The sequence below is a fragment of the Mandrillus leucophaeus genome, unplaced genomic scaffold (assembly GCF_000951045.1).
Source record: "Mandrillus leucophaeus isolate KB7577 unplaced genomic scaffold, Mleu.le_1.0 Scaffold1034, whole genome shotgun sequence".
NCBI lineage: Eukaryota > Metazoa > Chordata > Mammalia > Primates > Cercopithecidae > Mandrillus > Mandrillus leucophaeus.
The window spans coordinates 516,630-530,678 of NW_012098477.1; the positions used below are offsets into that span (position 1 = coordinate 516,630).

Consider the following 14,049-nt stretch of genomic DNA (forward strand, 5'->3'; position numbering starts at 1 on the left):
CACCATGGAATACTATGCAGCCATAAAAAAGGATGAGTTTGTGTCCTTTGTAGGGACATGGATGCAGCTGGAATCCATCATTCTTGGCAAACTATCGCAAGAACAGAAAATCAAATATCGCATGTTCTCACTCATAGGTGGGAACTGAACAATGAGATCACTTGGACACAGGAAGGCGATCTTCACACACCACGTCCTATTGTGGGGGGCAGGTACAGGGGTGGGATAGCATTAGGAGATATACCTAATGTAAATGACAAGTTAATGGGTGCAGGACACCAACATGGCACATGTATATATTTGTAACAAACCTGCATGTTGTGCACACGTACCCTAGAACTGAAAGTATAATTTAAAAAAAAAAAAAAAACAGTAAAAAAAGAAAAAAAAGGTAAATTTTATGTTAGCTGAATTTTATCTCAATAAGGTTATTATTTTAAAATATCCCATTTAAATAACAACAAAACACCTGAGCATCTTATAAAAACGTATCAAAAATACACTATATCCTTATGTAAAATCTCATGTAAAATATTATGTAACTTTAATGAAGGATGTAAATGAAAAGCCATATCCATTGATGGCTTTTCTTTAAAGTACACAACGATGTCAACTCTTTCTTTTTTTTTTTTTTTTCTTGAGACAGTCTCACTCTGTTGCCCAGCCTGGAGTGCAGTGGCACAATCTCGGCTCACTGCAAGCTTCACCTCCTGGGTTCATGCCATTCTCCTTCCTCAGCCTCCTGAGTAGCTGGGACTACAGGCCCCACCACCACGCCCGGCTAAGGTTTTGTATTTTTAGTAAAGATGGGGTTTCACCGTGTCAGCCGGGATGGTCTCTATCTCCTGACCTCGTGATCCACCCGCCTCGGCCTCCCAAAGTGCTGGGATTACAGGCACGAGCCACTGTGCCTGGCCAGATGTCAACTCCTGCTGAGTCAATCTACAAGTTCAGTGCAATCCTAAAAAATAAACCCAGTGAGACGTTGTGTGAATACTAACTCTAAAATTAGTTCAGAAGTATAAACTCAATCCTTTAACAAGTATTTACTGAGTACTTATACTATGTCAAGCATTATTAAAGTTGTTAAGAGTATAATAATTGAAATAACAAGCTTTCATGGAACTTATATTTAGTAATGCACTAAAATAGACAAGATTTTTAGAAATAAATTACAATGAGTTTCTTGATGTAGCAGATATCAAGATATATATCATCAATATTAATTAAAGAAGCATAAAACTGGCACAAAAATGGCCCAAATAGATTTGTACAACAGAATATAGCTCAAAAACAGATGTGTACAACACATATGCTAATTTTGCATATGAGAAAGAGAAAAGGAATGTGATTAAATAGACACTGCTTTGATAAGTGCAAACATGAAGCTCTCTTTGAATAGATTTTGTTTTAATGAACTTTTTGGCTCTGAACTCCAGTGTGCTTAGAGCAAGTAACTATATATATATATGTGTGTGTGTGTGTGTGTGTATGTATGTGTATATATATATGTATGTATGTATAAATCCATCTCCCTGTTCAATATTAGCAGTCCAAAGAAAGGGTCTCAATCGATTATCAGCTGATGCTATGAAGCAAAACATAGACTCTAGTTTGCTGATTGGGGTCAAGGAACAAGAGAAAATCAGCAAGAAAACAAGTTTTGGAAATTCCAGCTCTCACTCATATACTGAGCACTAACGGGTAAGAAATCCCCCTTAGAATCTCCTGACCCTGGCTCCACATCCCATTTCTTCCCCATCTTCCACTCAGGCATTCTTCTTTCTGATGCTTCTTTTAATGGGCCAAGAAATGCTCAAAGACAATAGAGGTCTGTGACCTTCTCATTAGTTTTGTTTGCTCACAACTCCCAAGAAGTGATGTTTCCTCACCCCCACTTCAAGTTCTTTGTATTTTGTTTTTCTTTCCTTTTTGTATTCTAAAACTGAGTGTGATCAGTGTGAAGAGTGAGAGCATTAATAAATACAGCTCATAGCAAGCAACGGTTTTAAACACTAGTCTAAGTGTGCTCAAAGAGTAGTGGGAAGGTCTCTTCCAGGGGGTCTATGAGATCAAACTGTTTTCATAATAATACTGATATTATTTACCTTTTTCATTAATTCCCTCATGAGACAGGAGTTTTCCAGAGGTTACGTAACATGTGATATGGCAACAGATTAGATATAGAAGCACACATAATAATCCAGCTATCTTCTATTAAACCAGACATTAAAGAGATTTGCAATAATGCAAAGTAGTGCCACTCTTCTAAATATTTTGTTGTTTTGGTTATTTTTCATAAAAAATGTTATTTATGTTAACACATAATAGGTTCATTGTTATTTTCAAATAAATTAATAGTTTTACAATTTATCAATTTTAATTTCTACTACAGTAAAATAATATGGACTAAAGCTCATAGGGTCCCCAATAATTTTTAAGAGTTGAAAGAGTTCCCGTGATCAGAAAGTTGGTAGTCTTGAAGGTCACCAACCTTCTAAGAGCCAGTCATGGCAGAGTAGCATAAACAGGTAATAAAGCCATCAATAGACATCACTTGGAAAACTGAGTGAATAAAATGATTAATATACTAGGTTTTGGAGAATGATAGTGTAAATTGGATAATGTGTATGAAATTTCTAGCAAAGCACTTAATGCATAGACAATAATTAATGCATAAGTGCTTTCTTTTCTGACTTTGTAACAAGAACCAGCAGGCTCAGGGAGAGAGGTGGAGCAAGATGGCAGAATAGGAAGGACACCAAGTTAACAACTACCTACACAGGAAAACAACACCAAAAATAAGGTGAGCACTCACAATACCTGGTTTTAACTTCATATTGCTGAAAGAAGCACTGAAGAGATAGGAAAACAGCCCTGAATCACCTATGCCACCCCTCCCCAATCCTCACAAGCATCTGTGTGGTGCAGAGAGCATCTCTAGGTGCTGGAGGAAGGAGAACACAATTGTGAAGCATTGAACTCAGTGCTGTTCTGTTGGAGCAGAAGGGAAAACCAGACAAACTCAGGTGACACCCATACACAGAGGGAGCATTTAAACCAGCCCTAGCCAGAAAGGAATTGCCAATCCCAGTGATCTGAAATATAAGTGCCTGCAAACCTCACCACCAAGGGCCAAAGTGCTCTCAGTCACTAAGTAAACTCGAAAGGCAGTACAGATCATAAGGACTGCAACACTCAGGTGAGTCCCAGGGCTGAACTAGGCCCAGAGATAGTGGACTTGTTGTGGGGGGCGGGCATGGAATAGACTGGGACACTAGCTGGGGAAGCCAAGGGAGTGCTGGCATCATTCCTCCCCTAACCCAAGGCTGCACAGTTCATGGCTCCAAGAGACCCCTTTCTTCCACTTAAGCAAAGAGGAGGAAAGAGTGAGGTGGACTTTGTCTTGCATCTTGAATACCAGGTCAGCCATGGCAGGATAGGGCACCAGTCAGTCAGAAGGCCCCTGTTCCAGACCCTAGCTCCCAGCCATCATTTCTAGACACACCCCAGTCCAGAAGGAAACCTGTTGCCTTAAAGAAAAGGACCCTGTCCTGCATTCATTGACTGCTAAATGAAGAGCCTTTGAGTCCTGAATAATCAGCAGTGATACCCACGTACTACATTGAGGGCCTTAGAGAGCCCCTGAGACTTGCTGGCTTGAGGTAAAACTCAGCATATTACTAGCTGTGGTGGCTATGGAGCAAAACTCCTTCTGCTTGAGAAAAGCAGAGGGAAAAGTAAAGGGGACTTTTTCTTGCACCTTAGGTACCAACACTGCCACAGGGGGTAAAGCACCAAGTTGAATCTTGGGGGTCCTTGATTCCAGAACTGTACTTTTGGATGGCATTTCTGGACCTGCCCTGGGCCAGAGCGGAGCCCACTGTCCTGAAGGGTGAGTCCCAGGCTAGACAACATTCACCACAAGCTAACTTAAGAGATCTTGGGCCTTAAAGGAATATTGATGGTAGTCTGGCAGTACTCCTTGTGGCCATGGGTGGTGGTGGCTATGGAAGTGAGGTTCCTCTGCCTTTGGAAAAAGAAGGCAAGAGTGGGAAGGACTGTGTCTTGTCGTTTGAGTGCCAACTCAGCTGCAATATAATAGAATACCAGACAGACTCCGAAGGTTTTTGACTCTAGTCCCTGACTCCTGGATGGCACTTCTGGACCCACCTGGGTCTTGGGGGACCTTGCCACCCTAAAGCAAAGGACACAGGCCTGGCTGCCTTTAACACCTGTTGATTATAGAGCCCCAGGGCCTTGAGTGAACATAGGCAGTAGCCAGGGACTGGCTACAGCAGGCCTTGGGTAAGCCCTGGCACTATGCTGGCTTCAGGTCTGTGCAGTCATAGTGATAGTGGTCACAGGAGTGCCTGTTTCACTACACTCCCAGTTGGAGGTGGCTCAGAAAAGAGAAAGAGACTCTGTATGCTTGGAAGAAAGTAAGGGAAGAGAATAAGAATCTCTGCCGGGTAATCCAGAGAATTCTGATAATCTTATCCAAGACCATCAAGGCAATACCTGTATGAGTCTGCAAGAACCACAGCATTATTGGTCTTAGGGTGACCCCTAAAGCAGAAACAGCTTAAATCACAACATCCAAGTCCTTTCAAATATCCAGAAAGCCTTCTCAAGAAGGATGGTTGCAAATAAGCCCAGACAGTGAAGATTACACTTCAGCATATGGATCATTCTCAAGGATAGGCCATATGTTAGGTGACAAAACAAGTCTTAAAACATTCAAAACATTTAAATAATATCAAGTATCTGAAAATATATTGACTGGCTGAATGTATGAAAAAACAAGACCCATTGATCTGTTGCCTACAAAAAACACTTCACCTATAGACACACATAGAATGAAAATAAACGGATGGAAAAAGATATTCCAACCCAATGGAAAACTAAAAAAAGCAGGAGTCACTATACTTATATCAAGCATCTTCTCTGGCCAAAAGGGGATGAAACTAGAAATCAATAATGAGAAATTTTGGAAAATATACAAATACATGAAAATTAAACAATATGCTCCTGAATGACCAGTGGGTCAATGAAATGTTGAAAAGCTCCTTGAAACAAACAATAAAGGAACTGCAACATACCAAAACCTATGGGATACAGCAAAAGTAGTACTAAGAGGGAAGTTTTTAGCTATAAGTGCCTGCACCAAAAAAAAAGAGAAAAAATTTCAAAAAAAAAAAAAATCTAATGATGATCTTATAGGACTAGAATAGCAAGAGGAAACCCAACCCAAAATTAGTAGAAGAGAAATAATAAAGATTAGAGCAGAAATAAATAAAATTAAAATTAAAAAAACACAAAAGGTCAATGAAATAAAAAGTTGGATTTTTGAAAAGTTAAACAAAATTGACAAACCTTTAGCCAGACTAACAAAGAAAAAATAGAGAAGATCTAAATAAATAAAATCAGAAATGAAAAAGGTGGCATTATAACTGATACTGCAGAAATTCAAAGGATGATTAGTGGCTACTATGAGCAAGTATATGCCAATAAATTGGAAAACCTAGAAGAAATGAACAAATACTTAGATACATACAACCTGCAAAGATTGAACCAAGAAGAAATCCAAAACCTGAACAGATAAACAAGTAATGAGATTGACGCCATAATAAAAAGTCTCCAGGAAAGAAACCCCAGGACCTGATGACTTCACTGCTGAATTCTACCAAACATTTAAAGAACTAATACCAATCATACTCAAATTATTCCAAAACATAGAAGAGGAAGGAATACTTCAAACTCATTCTACAAAGCCAGCATTATTCTGATGCCAAAACCAGACAAAGACACATCAAAGAAGGAAAACTACAGGGCAATATTTTTTATGAATATTGATGCATAAATCCTCAACAAAATAGTAGCAAACTGAATCCAACAATACTTTGGAAAGATCATTCATCATGACCAAGTGGGATTTAATCCTGGGATACAGGAATGGTTCAACATTTGAAAATCAATCAATGTGATACATTACATCAACAGAATACAGGACAAAAACCATATGATCATTTCAACTGATGCTTAAAAAAGCATTTGATAAAATCCAACATCCCTTCATGATAAAACCCCTAAAAATCAGGGGCTAGAAGGAACATACCTCAAAGAAATAAAAGCCATATATGACAGACTAACAGCTAGTATCATACTGAATTATACTGGCTGAGTGGGAAAAACTGAAAGCCTTTCCTATAAGATCTGGAACACAACAAGAATGCCCACTTTCATCACTGTTATTCAGTATTGTACTAGAAGTCCTAGCTAGAGCAATCAGACAAGATAAAGAAATAAAGGGCATCCAAATTGGAAAGGAAAAAGCCAAATTATCCCTCTTTGCAGATGCTATGATCTTATATTTGGAGAAACCTAAAGACTCCACAAGAAAACTATTAGAATTAATAAACAAATTCAGTAAACTTTCAGGATAAAAAATCAACATACAAAAATTAGTAGCATTTCTATATGCCAACAGTCAAAAATGTGAACAAGAAATTTTTTTAAAAATCCCATTTACAATGGCCACACATAAAATCAAATACCTAGGAATGAACTTAACTAAAGATCTCTATAATGAAAACTATAAAACACTGATGAAAGTAATTGAAAAGGACACCAAAAAAAGGAAAAAGATTCCATGTTCACTGGTGGAAGAATCAATATTGTTAAACTATTTATAGTACCCAAAGCTGTCTACAGATTCAATGCAATCCCTATGAAAATACCAATGATATTCTCCACAGAAATAGAAAAACCAATCATAAAATTTATATGGAACCACAAAAGACTCAGAAGAGCCAAAGCTATCCTAAGCAAAAAGAACAAAACAGGAGGAATCACATTACCTGACTTCAAATTATACCAGAGATATAGCAACCAAAACAGCATACTAGTGTCGTAAAAACAAACACATAGAAGAATTGAACAGAATAGAGAACCCAGAAACCAATCCACACAGCTACAATGAACTTATTTTAAACAAGGGACCAAGAACATAAACCAGGGGAAAAGACTGTCTCTTCAATAAATGGTGCTGGGAAAACTGGGTATACATATGCAGAAGGATTAAACTAGATCCTATCGCTCACCATGCACAAAAATCAAATCAAAATTGATTAAAGAATTAAATCTAGGACCTCAAACCATGAAACTACTGCAAGAAAACATTGGGGAAAATCTCCAGGACATTGTTAACCTGGGCAAAAATATCTTGAGCAATAACCCACAAGCACAGGCAGCCAAATCAAAAGTGGACAAATGGGATCACATCAAGTTAAAAAGCTTCTTCATAGTAAAGTATACATTCGACAAAGTGAAGAGACAACCCACAGAATGGAAGACAATATTTTCAAACCATCCACGTGACAAGGGATTAATAAAAAAAAAATATAAGGAGCTCAAACAACTCTATAGGAAAACAATCTAATAATCTGATCAAAAATAGGCAAAAGATTTGAATAGACATTTCTTAAAAGAAGACATACAAATGGCATGCAGACATATGAAAAGGTGCTCAACATCATTGATCATCAGAGAAATGCAGATCAAAACTACAATGAGATATCATCTCACCCCAGTTAAATGGTTTATATCCAAAAGACAAGACAATAGCAAATGCTGGCATGGATGTGGAGAAAAGAGAACAACTACACACAGCTGGTGTGAATGTAAATTAGCACAACCATTATGGAGAACTTTTTCGAGGTTCTTCAAAAAACTAATAATTGAGCTACCATATGATCCAGCAATACGACTGCTGGATATATACACAAAAGAAAGGAAATCAGTATATCGAAGAGATTGTACTCCTATGTTTGTGGCAGCACAGTTTGCAATAGCTAAGATTTGGAGGCAACCTAAGTGTCCATCAACACATGAATAGATAAAGCAAATGTGGTACATACACACAATGTAGTACAGTTCAGGCATAAAATTAGAATGCGATCCAGTCATTTGCAACAACAGGAATGGAACATTATGCTAAGAGAAATAAGCCAGGCACAGAAAGACAAACATTGCATATTCTCACTTAGATCTTACTTTAGATCTCACTTGTTGGATATAAAAATCAAAACAATTGAACTCATGGACATAGAGAGCGACCAGAGGCTGAAAAGGATAGCTGGGGGCTTGAGGGGGAGATGGGGATTGTAAATGGGTACCAAAAATATAGAAAAAATGAATAAGACCTACTATTTGACAGCACGACAGGATGACTATAGTCAATAATAACTGTACCTTTTGAAATAACTTGAACATTCTCTTGAACAGGCCTGAGCTGGGGAAACTGGAGGTATTTCAGCCAATAATAGCATTTAATATCTTACACCTCTTAGACAATCCAGGAATGAATATAGACCCTGGGAAAGGAACTAGGCACCTATTGCCTATTGTCTCCAGTATCCTTTTTCATACCCATAGTCAGAATTGCAGCGTAGGATTCTGCAGGTTGTGCAGTGCACGACAGTGCCACATCCAAAGGAGTATCATTTACAGCTCAAGCATCATAGATTTGTGACAATTTATTAGGCGAGGGCAGTAAAATTATTACAGCAGTTTTCAACAGAAATGTCTAGAGAAGATGCTTTTTTCTCCTAAAATACATAGACATGCTTCATAGAACAGTGAGAGCCTTGCCCGTACATGGTCTTCTTGAGAAGACCATGGTTTTTCTCAAGAAGTTCCTGCTTCATGTTACTCCATTCATTACAAAAAGCAAGTGACAATGATAAGCGAACTAGATCCAAATCCTATTGCTACAAATGTCTAGTTTTGTGTGCCTGGGCAGATAAATTCTATCTATATGTGCTTTAGTATTTTCAGGTCTAAAATAGGGACAATAACATAATTGTTTCCCAGCTTACTCTATAGGGTTCATTAAGGATCAAGTGACATCCTATGGGTGAAAGTTCCTTATAAATTATAAAGTGATGTACAAACATATAGAACTTTGTTGTCAGTGTGATATTAATTCCTCGTCTTTATATCCTATGATGATGGTGGTGAAAAACATGAGGTAGCACTATCGAGGAGAAACAGCATATACTCATGGCTCACCATGGGCTCCATGGGGTGAGGGTGATGCCCACACCACTGAAAGAGGAACTAGTAAACTTATACTAAAGTTTGTGAACAAATAAAGACATAAGACAAAAAGGTGGATCTAAGGGGGAAATTGTATAAAAAGCAACTAAATTAACACATTCCATTTTCCCCTCTGAAGGTTCCCTAGCCTCAAAATAGAATAACATATCTGAAGCTTTTTACAAGGTGTCCAACATGAATCTTCCATTTTTGTGTTATTTGGCAGGAGTAAGAACTGGTGAAACTCACAGGCCCTTTTACCTGGTTTCATGGGAATATGACTACTAATCTGAGAGAAGACATGTCCTGTGATGACATTCCAGGAGCAGGCCCCATAGGAGGCTCCCTGGATTGTGAAGAATCACAATATTCCTGACTGCCAAAACTTTGGAGAAGTAAGCACACGAAGGGAGGCCATCACAATCTTGACACACTGAACAGTTTCTTCTTCATGGCTCTGCACAGAGCATCTTTGAGCTCCTGTTCCTCAGGCTGCACATGACAGAGTTTAGCAGAGGAGTGATAATGGTGTAGGTCACTGAGATGAGTCTGTTCTTCCCCAGAAAACTCTGGGACTTAAGCTTCAGGTAGACGATGGAAATACAGCCATAGTGGCTGATGACCACTCTGAGGCGGGAGGTGCAGGTGGCAAAGGCCTTCTTCCTACCCTCAGTTGAAGCAATCTTAAGGATGGTGCAGATGATAAGGTCATAGGAGATAAAGATCAGGCCCATATGTAGGACAAGGACACAGATACTGACAACAAAGTTGATGATCTCATTGACAGTGATGTCTGTGCAGGCCAGATTCAGCAGGGGTGTCACATCACAGAATAAGTGGGAGATGACAAAGGTATCACAAAAGGGCAGGCCAAACATGGATGTTACTTGGACAATGGCCATGCCCAGGCCAATCCTCAGTGACCCAGATCCCAGCCAGACACAAGTCTTCTTACCTATGAATACTGTAGGGGGTTGCAGATGGCCACATAGCAATCATATCCCATGGCTATGAGCAGAAAGCAGTTGTTGATGTCAAAAGTCAGATAGAAGAGCTGAGTGACACAGCCTTGCATGACAATAAGCTAGTGAGGATTCAAGAGGCGAGAAAGCATATGGGGAATAATGGCCACCATGCAGCAGGTCTCAGAGATAGACAGCAATGCTCAGGAAGAAGTACGTGGGGGTGTGGATGTGATTGTCCAGACGAATAATGGTCACAATAATCACATTGCCAGAGAGAGTCAGCAGGTACAAAGTTAGAAAGACAACAAAGAAGACAAGTCTGTGCTGTCACATGAAGCTGGAGAAACCTTCAAAGAAGAGCTCAGTCACAGCAGTGGACTTTGACCTTGGCACTGAAGAATGTCTAAATCTGAAGGAAATGGACAAAGGAAAGACAGAGGTGAGGCTCCAACTATGTAACAGCTTACACAGTGGTCTAAACAGCAACAGTTTTTTGGATTCCTTGGGTAATGTTCCAGGCACAGGGGTTATCTTTGCTCCTCTACTGATCAAGAGCTCAGCACTCTTGGAAATAAACTAAGAAACTTGTAATGACCTACTGGATTAAGGGCAGAGATCAAAGGGAAGGAAAATTTCAACATAATGTGAACAATGAAATTACGAAAACAGCTATCCTACTTCACCTTTAAAGAAGTGGATCCAGGTCCGAGAGGAAGAAAACGTTGAATGGGCCAGGCACTTCAGTTTCCTCTGTACTTAACCTCCATCTGAATCTTTGATGACACAATGAGGAGGCAGAGATAGTGAAGGCTGATAAATATCTGAGGTGATCCATTCATTTCCATCAGTATGAATTGCCAGGAAAGACTGCCCTGGGAGGGTCCCAGATCAAGCATTCTTCCCAAATATCTGGAGTCCTGGGCATTACTTTCCTTAGCTCTGCTCCTTTAGATGACTAGTGCAAAGCCAGGCTATGGGAGAGACATTCAAACTATCATATTGGCCATGTTTTCAGAAATAGAGGTCAATGTGTTGGTCTTCTTTTCCAGTTGTTACCATAACAAACATTTCTGCAATAGAAAACTTTGTAACATGTCATTTCACACGTAAGTGAGTAACAGGTAGTGAAAAAATGCAAAGTCAAAGGTTATGAGCATCTTCAACTTTGATAGAGTGCCATGTTTCTCTCCATACAATTTTTACCAAGTGATCTCTCACAAAAAAATGTGTCAAAATGCAATTTTCCATTGTTATGCCTCAAAGAGGAAATAGAGTGTAATGGGAAGCAGTATGCACTCTGAAGCCACACTGCCCCGAATTTAATTTTGTTTCTGCCAGGTCCTAACTATGTAACTGTGGGCAAGTTATTTAACTTGTCTGTGTCTCAATTGCTTTATCTCTAAAATGGGCTTAATGATAGCACCTTCTTTACAGAGTTATTGTGAGGATTAAATCCATTAATATCTCAAAGTGCTTAGAAAAGTGGCACCTAGTGAATGCTAGATGGTAGGCTGTAAGTGTACATAAAGTCTGAAGCATTCCATCAGCAGAGATATTAAAGAAGGTGTGTTTAACCAGGAAGACTTCCAATGATGATTTTAGAAAGAATTGGAAGGCAAAGACAAAGGGCAATAATTACAACAACTGTGCATGAATACAATCAATTTTATAACCTATTCAATGTGGTTATGCAGTTAATTCTTATATTTCTCAGTGAAATCTGTGACAAAGTTCACAACTGATTCCTAAAGGGAGAAGTACCCCAAAGAAGAACATTAATTTATTTATTTATTCATCAAATATTTCTTATTCCCATACTATTTGTCAAGGTCTATGAATTCAATGGCTAGTACATTTTAGTTTCCCAGTAATTATTTACTGAGTGAATAAAGAATTGGAAAGAGTCCCTGATGTTAAATAACTCACAATATCAATAGAAGAGAAAGGTAAATGGGAGTAACAATGTAGCGAGCAAGGGGTGCTATGATAGAGCTTAGTGTAGGATGCTATGGAAACATGAAGAAGGGTTCCTGACTCAGTCTTAGGGTCAGAGAATACTATAAAGGAGGTATTATCCAAGATAGTAAAGGAAAAATGAATAAGGCATATGTTGCAGGCAGCATCAAGTAAGAGGGCCCAGCATTTCAAGATCCAGATGAAGCAGCATGAGAATCACTGTAGCTCAGTGGTTACACATGGAGGACCTGGAAACAGAAGGCCTGATGATGAATTCTCATTCCACCTTGGGCAAGGTCTGAACCTGTCTGTAACACAAGGTCCTCCTCTATAAAATGGATAATGTTAGTACTTAACTCATAAGAATATTGTGAAGCTCAAATAAATTAATGCATAAATCATTGAGCTGAGTGACTGACACATAGCAACATCCCAAAAAATGTTGGCCATAATTATCATTATCATGATTAGGGAAGATTATGTCATGTTTAGGGAATAAAAGAGTAGTTCTGAATGGGTCTAGGACTATGTGCTTCATAGCAACGTCAAAGAGGCTGAGTCCTTGGGAACTGCTATAAGGAAGAAAGAGAAACTAAGTTGTGACCCTGGGATTGAAAACCACCTTGGTATGTGGGATTTTCCAAAACACAGATGATGAATTTGATATGTCACCATGTACTTCCTAGTATTGTGTGAGTTGAATGAGCCTATGTTAGCTCTGTGCACTCCACTCACAACCGTATTTAAATGAATCACATCCCTTCTCTGCTTCTTTTACTGCAGACTTCAGAGTCTCCTCTTATCAGGCTACTTGCATACTGGAGCTCTTGCGACTCTCACCAGGGTATTTCCCCAGCTATTCTCGGAATCTTCTGGAGTAGTGTGAATGAGGAATTCACCTGCGCTGCATGAAGCTGACCAAGGAGTTGCACGAGGATTCTTTTCTTTTAACTGCTCCCGGATTAAACCCATCTCCATTTTGTTTTTAACTTTTTAGGCCTGTATACTTGGGAATAGCTTATTGTGGCATCAAATTCCCCTTTCTTTTTAATTAGTAAGTCAGAATATTGTGCTTTAAGTATACTCCATACTCTCTTTTTCTAATACATTGTTTTGCAATTTCTCACCGAGACTTACCTGCCTCTTCCTACCAGCTGCAAAGAGATTTTGGTCTTTCATTTCCACTGATTTTATATCTTCACAAACTTTGAGGAGTCTACCTGTACATTTTCATAAAGATAAATAACCACTTAACTTTACATGTATTATCTATCTCATCTATCCATAACGATAAAGTCTCTCCATTATTTTAATGGCTCAAATGTTGGAGACAGCTTTTCCAATTTTTAAAAAGCTATATTACTTGTTTGTATTAACCTTTCTTAAATGTATGTATAGCTCATACTTATTCAATGAGATTTTTAGGTTTTTAAATTGACACATAATATTTTACATATTTATGGGGTACATGTGAGTATTTCTTACATGCAGAGAAAGTATAATGATCAAATCAGGGTGTTTAGGGTATCCATCACCTTGAGTATTTATCGTTTCTATGTGTTGGAAACATTTCAAGTCCTCTCTTCCAGCTACTTTGACATTTACAATACGTTGTTACTAGCTGCAGTCACCCTAACCTGCTGTGGACCATCAGAATTTATAACTTCTAACTGTATGTTTGTACCCATTGACCAACCTCTCTTCATCACCCCCCTCCTACCCACACACCCTTCCTAGGCTTTAGTATCTACCATTCTGTTCTCTATCTCGATGAGATCAACTTTTTATAGCTCCCACATATGAATGAGAACATGTAAAATTTTCCTTTTTGTGTCCAGCTTACTTCACTTAATGACATCCACTTCCATCCATGTTGCTTTAAATGATGAGATTTCATTCTTTTTATGGTCGAACAGTATTCTATTGCATTTATATACCACATTTACTTTGTATATTTGTCAGTTGATGGACACTTAGGTGAATTCCACATCTTAGCTATTTTAAAGAGTGTTGCAATAAACATGAAAGT

The 14,049-nt window shown here is 38.6% G+C and overlaps 1 pseudogene; it reads right to left on the reverse strand.

The window, feature by feature from the left end:
* Positions 1–9,516: 9,516 nt before the first annotated feature.
* Positions 9,517–12,992, reverse strand: LOC105538870 (annotated as a pseudogene).
* Between the last annotated feature and the right edge of the window lie 1,057 nt (positions 12,993–14,049).